This window comes from Budorcas taxicolor, chromosome 8, assembly GCF_023091745.1.
Source record: "Budorcas taxicolor isolate Tak-1 chromosome 8, Takin1.1, whole genome shotgun sequence".
NCBI classification, from domain to species: domain Eukaryota; kingdom Metazoa; phylum Chordata; class Mammalia; order Artiodactyla; family Bovidae; genus Budorcas; species Budorcas taxicolor.
The window spans coordinates 25,878,527-25,886,769 of record NC_068917.1 but is presented as its reverse complement, the minus strand read 5'-3'; positions in this window follow the sequence as shown (position 1 = coordinate 25,886,769).

Genomic DNA, 8,243 nt, shown 5'->3' with positions numbered 1-8,243 from the left:
AATACAACTTCTATCAAATATTTATAAATCACCCATGAAAGTTATCACATATTAGACTACCCAGAAAATATCTATAATTCCTCAGGAGCAAACATGTTATAAGTTGCATGCTCACATCACAATGCCTGCAATTAATATGAAAATAGGTGGCGCTAGTGGTAAAGAACCTGCCTACCAATGCAGATAGACATAAAAGACCTGGATTCCATCCCTAGGTCGGGAAGATCCCCTGGAGGAGGGCACAGCAACCCACTCCAGTATTCTTGCCTGGAGAATCCCTTGGACAAAGGAGCCTGGTGGTCCATAGGGTCGCAAAGAGTCAGACACAACGGAAGCAACGTAGCACAAAAGCAATCATTTAGAGATTTTAAATCATCCTGATAAATTATGGTCAAGTCAGAATTAAAAAATGAAATGAGAAATTTAGTAAGTAATGGAAATTCAATCACTATTCTTCAAATTTGCAGAAGCAAAGTTGCATACTAAGGTAAATTCACAGCTTTGAGTGTGTGCATGCTAAGTTTCTTCAGCTGTGTCTGACTCTTCTGTGATCCCATGGACTATAGCCTGCCAGTCTAGCTAGTCCTTGCCACTAGCGCCATCTGGGAAGCCCAAATTAACAGCTTTAGGAAACATGAATTGAAAATAGAGTGGCCTCACTCATTAAAGGGCTTCCCAGGTGACTCATCAGTAAAGAACTAGCCTGACAATACAAGAGATACAGCAGACGCCAGTTCCATCCCTGGGTCGGGAAAATCCCCTGGAGGAGGAAATGGCAACCCATTTCAGTATTCTTGCCTGGACAATTCCATGGACAGAGGAGCCTGGCAAACTACAGTCCATGGAGTTGCAAAGAGTAGGACACTACGGAGCAACTGAGCAGGCACGCACACACTCGTTCAAGTCAGTAAGAAAATTCAAAAAACAGTAAAAGAAATAGGAAAAGGTAACATTCATTAAACGTTCCCTCTGCACCTGGGACTGTGCTAAACACTTCACAGGAAGTATTTCTATCTTCTGAACAACCCTCCCAAGCCATTAAACAATAACTGGTTCTCTTCAGTGTGTCCTTTCATACCCTCATTTACTGAGTGCCTACTATGTGCAAGAACAACAGACCATAGGTGCTATGACGTAGCAGAAATGTGATTCAATTACAGTCAGAATTTTCCCAAATCTATACACATTCCAGTGTGACAGAATTCAAAATCAGATTAATAAACTAATTCATCATGATTAAGAGCAGGAGAATTCCAGAAAAATCTTTTTCTACTTTATTGACTACGCCAAAGACTTTGACTGTGTGGATCAGAATAAACTGGAAAATCTGAAAGAGATGGTAATACCAGACCACCTGAAATGCCTCCTGAGAAGTCTGTATGCAGGTCAAGAAACAACAGTTAGAACTGGACATGGAACAACAGACTGCTTCCAATAGGAAAAGGAGTACATCATGCTGTATATTGTGACCCTGCTTATTTAACTTCAATGCAGAGTACATCATGAGAAATGCAGGGCTGGAAGAAGCACAAGCTGGAATCAAGATTGCCAGGAGAAATATCAATAACCTCAGATATGCAGATGACACCACCCTTATGGCAGAAAATGAAGAACTAAAGAGGCTCTTGATGAAAGTGAAAGAGGAGAGTGAAAAAGTTGGCTTAAAGCTCAACATTCAGAAAACGAAGATCATGCCATCCGGTCCCATCATTTCATGGCAAATAGATGGGGAAACAGTGGAAAGAGTGTCAGACTTTATTTTGGGGGGCTGCAAAATCACTGCAGATGGTGATTGCAGCTATGAAATTAAAAGACGCTTACTCCTTGGAACGAAAGTTATGACCAACCTAGATAACATATTCAAAAGCAGAGATATTACTTTGCCAACAAAAGTCTGTCTAGTCAAGGCTATGGTTTTTCCAGTGGTCATGTATGGATGTGAGAGTTGGACTGTGAAGAAAGCTGAGCACCGAAGAATTGATGCTTTTGAACTGTGGTGTTGGAGAAGACTCTTGAGAGTCCCTTGGACTGTAAGGAGATCCAACCAGTCCATCCTAAAGGAGACCAATCCTGGCTGTTCATTGGAGGACTGATGCTGAGGGTGAAACTCCAATACCTTGGCCACCTGATGCGAAGAGTTGACTCATTGGAAAAGACCCTGATGCTGGGTGGGATTGGAGGCAGGAGGAGAAGGGGATGACAGAGGATGAGATGGCTGGATGGCGTCACCAACTTGATGCACATGAGTTTGGGTGAACTCCGGGAGTTGGTGATGGACAGGGAGGCCTGGCATGCTGCGATTGATGGGGTCGCAAAGAGTCAGACACGACTGAGTGACTGAACTGAACTAATCTGGATCTTACTTCCTGATAAGAGCAACTTTGAAGGAAACTTTGCTAGGCTTCTTTTAAAAGGTCTTCTTTCTCCTGCCTCTAGATACCCTCTTGGAAGAGCTAATTAGGCATGAAAGATACCTGAGCTTTATATGCATGGATCTCGCATTTGGCTCTGCTGCAGAATTTATAATTTGTCATATTTGGTTTCATTTACCCTCTTCAATTGAGAAAGTTTCTGAGCACTTACTCTGTGCCAATCATTCTGCTGAACTCAGGCTATATCAAGATGATTAAACCTCCAATGTTACCCTCAAGAAGACTAAAGTGTAGCCACCACTCCTGTCCAGGTGTTCAAGTGGTTAGAATGTCTTGCTGCTTTTTGGGCACCTCTTTGTCTTAGCCAGTACCATTGTCCTAGCTGTGTCCATGCAATGGCTGTTGCTGTCTTTCAGTCACCGAGTCGTGTCCGACTCCTTGGGATCCCATGGACTGCAGTCTGCCTGGCTCCTCTGTCCATAGGCTTCTCGCAGCAACAGTACTGGAGTGGATTGTCATTTCCTTCTCCAGGGGATCTTTCCAATGGTTAAGCAGCCATTTTTTTATGTGCTACATTTATATAATTTTCATATTATTACCTCTTGCTTGGCATTTGTAGTTTCAATTTGTAAAAGTGGTCCTAAGGATCCTGCAATCTTTTCTATTTCCACTTTGAGGTTTGTTAACCAAAAAAGGGAAGAGAAAATGTAAGTGAAAAGAAGAGGTAATATATTTCCTCTGTGATTTTTCAAGATATCAAATCTTTCCTCCTTCATTGAACATTCCTGGAAAGTAAAACTAAGTTGTGATCAAATTGCCAACATCCGATGGATCATCGAAAAAGCAGGAGAGTTCCAGAAGGACACCTATTTCTGCTTTCTGGATTATGCCAAAGCCTTTGACTGTGTGGATCACAATAAACTGTGGAAAATTCTGAAAGAGATGGGCACCTGATCTGCCTCTTGAGAAACCTGTATGCAGGTCAGGAAGCAACAGTTAGAACTGGACATGGAACAACAGACTGGTTGCAAATAGGAAAAGGAGTACATCATGCTGTATATTGTCACCCTGCTTATTTAACTTCTATGCAGAGTACATCATGAGAAATGCAGGGCTGGAAGAAGCACAAGCTGGAATCAAGATTGCCAGGAGAAATATCAATAACCTCAGATATGCAGATGACACCACCCTTATGGCAGAAAATGAAGAACTAAAGAGGCTCTTGATGAGAGTGAAAGAGGAGAGTGAAAAAGTTGGCTTAAAGCTCAACATTCAGAAAACGAAGATCATGGCATCCGGTCCCATCACTTCATGGGAGATAGATGGGGAAACAGTGGAAACAGTGGGTGACTATTTTTCTGGGCTGCAAAATCACTGCAGATGGTGACTGCAGCCATGGAATAAGAAGCTTACTCCTTGGAAGGAAAGTTATGACCAACCTAGACAGCATATTCAAAAGCAGAGACATTACTTTGCCAACAAAGGTCCATCTAGTCAAGGCTATGGTTTTTCCAGTGGTCATGTATGGATGTGAGAGTTGGACTATAAAGAAAGCTGAGCACCGAAGAATTGATGCTTTTGATCTGTGGTGTTGGAGAAGACTCTTGAGAGTCCCTTGGACTACAAGGAGATCCAACCAATCCATCCTAAAGGCGATCAGTCCTTGGTGTTCATTGGAAGCATTGATGTTGAAGCTGAAACTCCAATACTTTCCCCACCTGATGTGAAGAACTGACTCATTGGAAAAGATATTGATGCTGGGTAAGATTGAGGGTAGGAGGAGAGGGGACGACAGAGGATAAGATGGTTGGATGGCATCATCAGCTCGATGGACATGGGTTTGGGTGGACTCTGGGAATTGGTAATGGACAGGGAGGCCTGGTGTGCTGCAGTTTATGGGGTCACAAAGAGTCGGACACAACTGAGTGACTGAACTGAATACACAAAGGCAAATGGAAAGTAAACACTGATATTGGGGGGGGGAAAGTGATATAGTCTTCTCTGTGCAAATGACAAAATGTCACTTAACTACAAATCGGGGATGAAGAGCTCTACAGTGTGACAGATTTTAGACCACCCCATGTTGTCACGGTCTTTGTAGACCGGGACCTGGGGACTGGAGTCAATGAGAAGAGGGATGCAGGCAACCCAAGTCTCGAGTGAAACAAGGGTGCTTTATTTGCAGAAATGCATGTTTACATATCTTCATACAAGGCAGCTTTAGGCAGTAAAAAAATTGAGCAAAAACAAAGCCAAGCAAATAACAATCTTCGAAGGGCCAGAAAGCATTCAATATCTTGAGGAAGAGGGGCATAACTGAATAGATTACACTTAATTAAGGTCACTGAAGGGAGTCACTGCAGGGATCCAAGCAGGTGCCCGCTCTCATGATCTCAGTCGTGAGAACTGCGTGCAGCTCTGCTCGCTCCTGTGTTCCAGGAGCTAATAAGGATCAGAGAATCCTTGAGAAACGGCACACAAAAGAAAAGAATAACATACTGGATCCCTTAAAGCTGAACGTCCCCCACACCAAGTGAGATTGTTTAGCTACAGACAGAGCCAGAGCAGGGCAGCAGGCTCCAAGGCAGAGTGTTCACCTAAAAGGCTAGTTGTCAGCTTTGCTAAATCTAAGAATCTATTTATTTGTCTCTGTTTTTCACTCCCTATGGAGGTTATCAGATTCTGCGGATATAGTCCTATTAACTCACACTGAAGAGAGACTGGGGTACAGACTGGACAGCCACTTCATTCACGTGTGAGAGGCCAGCTGTTATCTGGAAACTACTAGATGTTAGTCGTTTGGACAGGGCGCCAGGTTCGCGTAAGAGATAAGATCAGAAGTGAGCTGAGAATTCAAGGAAGGGAAGAGGTCATCTCAGGGAAATTCTATCCAGTGCCCATAGCTGGATGTGTGAATTTTGCCCCACATGGGAACGGCTAAATAATGCCTGCTTATTTGTCCAGGCATTGTTAGAAATACGTGAGGCCATTCAAGCATCGCAGCAAGCCCGTGGAATAGACAGGATCATCATTTCCATGTAACTGGGGAGAAAGCTGAGGTGCTGAAGGTCATAGAGCCAATGCAGACTGAAGCTGGGGCATCACCCAGGCAGTCCTGCCCCCGTGCCCACTGTCTCAAGGCCTGGATCCAGCCCTCTCCTCTGACAATGTGCCTCCTGTCTTAGAGAAATACTCAGCAAGTTCTTACTTCCCAATTCCCATTCTTCTCTATCACAAAAGTGCCATTCACCGTTCCAAAGACATTACAATCATTACAACAGTACAATTGAAGAGGATACAGTTCCCCTTACACTTGCTTACTTCCAGTCTTGTCTTTTAGATGGTTTTGTGTTGAGCTCTACACAATCTGTAGAGCTCCTGGTCTGTAGGAGCTCTGGATATAGGAGATCCTGGTTTGATTTCAAGGTCAGGAACACCTGCTGGAGAAGGGATAGGCTACCCATTCCAGTATTCTTGGGCTTCCCTGGTGGCTCAGCTGGTAAAGAATCTGCCCGCAATGCGGGAGACCTGGGTTTAATCTCTGGGCTGGAAGGATCCCCTGGAGAAGGGAAAGCCTACCCACTCCAGTATCCTAGCCTGGAGCATTCCATGGACTGTATATACAGTCCATGGGGTCCCAAACAGTAAGACACAACTGAGAAGTTTTCACTTTCACTTAAACTGGACCTTTGGTCACTTTCACTGGACCTGTTCCCATCCAAGATATTATTTTTAGAAATTATCCTGAAGGATAAAGCTTCCATTTAAAATGTACTCTTACTACCTTTGTTTTCAGAAGATCATCATTTTCTGACACAGTCTTCAAATTCTACATCTACTCACTCTTAGAACTGGCTCTGGGACAGCGAGGACTTTCCTGGAGGCTTAGTGATAAAAAATCCTCCTGCCAATTCAGGAGACATGGCTTTGATCCCTGATTTCGGAAGATCCCTTGGAGAAGGAAATGGCAACCTACTCCAGCATTCTTGCCTGGAAATTCCCGTGGACAAAGGAGCCTGGTAGGCTACAACTGTCCACGGGGTCGCAAAGAGTTGGACTTGACTTAGTGACCGAACAACAACAACTTGCTGGACACTCCAGATGTGGCATTACTGCCTTATAGTCTATCAGGGCAATCAGGTGTCACATAATTAGATAAGTTACTTAATTCCACTGTACAGAGTATAGCTAAAGGAGATGCTTAAGATTAATGAGAAGTCACAAGGACACAGAACAGTACAGTGGTAAAATACCACTTATGTAATTAATCATGACTTAGTAAATTAGGTAACCTCTCTATTTCAGTTTCCTTATTTGCAAGTAAGTCGATCAGCTGTGTCCAACTCTTTGCAACCCCTTTACTGTCTGTCTCCTGACAGGCCCCTCAGTCCATGGAATTCTCCAGGCAAGAATACTGGAGTGGGTAGCCATTTCCTTCTTCTGGGTATCTTCCCAACTCAGGGATTAAACTCGGGTCTCTTGCATTGCAGTCAGATTATTTCCCATCTGAGCCACTAGGGAAGTCCTCCTTATTTGCAATCATATTAATACTTATAGTAATTACCTCAAAGGGAAGTTGTAGAGATGAAATGAAGTGTTTGTAAAACACTTCCCTGAGAGGTTGCGTATAATTAAAGGTTGCTACCATTAATATTATTAAAAATAATCTGTATCTTACAGATTCAATAAAGATGTATCATTACAAAGTTTGAAAATCATTGCAGCCTCATTCTCCCTGAATATGTGGCAGGATACCACCTCTCAGGGAATATATAAGGAGATGAGATTGTATTGCACACTGACAGAGGCAACTGTAGTTGGTAGAGAAGAGTGAGACTCACATACACAGGCAAACTCAAAAATTTTAGGGAAACCAGCACCTAAATGAGTGGCCAGAAGATTATAGGTGCACCATGCTTTCCTTTTAACAGATCATCTTAGTGATATTGTTCTCCAACAATGTCTGCAGTGAACTTTAGAACAATTCAGTTGATATTTTTAAGGTATATACATAATTAAAATTTTTACAGAAGGGAGAAAAGGGTCAATAGAGAAAAATAAGAAAAATCAAAGTCTTTTATATTGAATATTTCCTTCTGACCCAGAAAATCCACCATATATTATATGAATGTTTCTCCCTTCTCTGACCTTAACTAGACTCTCCTCTCCAGGAACAACACAGGAGGTGGGAGAAAAGCGTTACACTGCTGTGTAGATATCTCAGTGGCACACGTGATTTGGAGTCCCCCACCTAGGCACTCATGGCAATAAATGCACATTTTTCATTGGCTTCATAAAAAAAGAGTAGAAAAGAAAAGGGGAAAAAATGGCAAAACACAGAAAATCAAAGTTTCAATACCCAATGTTTAAAATGCACCCCTCTCCCAAAGTCCTCAGAACTTGCTGATACCTCTCCTTCAGGCAATCCTGCAGAGCTCCCCAACTTCCCAATGGTCCTCCCAGTTTCTGTGCTTTAATTTATAGAACGTGCTCAGAATGGTACCAGACACTTCCTAAGTGCTCCTTACATATTAGCTCTTCTATTTGAATCTGGTTAGAAGATTATTTTCCGAAGTTTTTGAAGATTATTTTCTGATGTGGTCAGGAAGATAAGGCAGTTCCCAGAGAGCTGTTCAGAGACAGATTCCTGCAGCTCACCCACCACACAGTGAGAGGAGAAATAGCCATTCACTGGGATGAGGAGGCCAAGCCTGTTGCAACAATACCAAGTTCTAGACGGAAACATTCCTACGTGGCACACAGGCCAGCTGTCTACAAGGACTCACCCCCACCCTCACTGGATTCTTGGTTCTCCTGGACTTTAGGAGCTCAGAGAATCAACCAGGAAGGCACAGGCATCTGGCAGGCAGT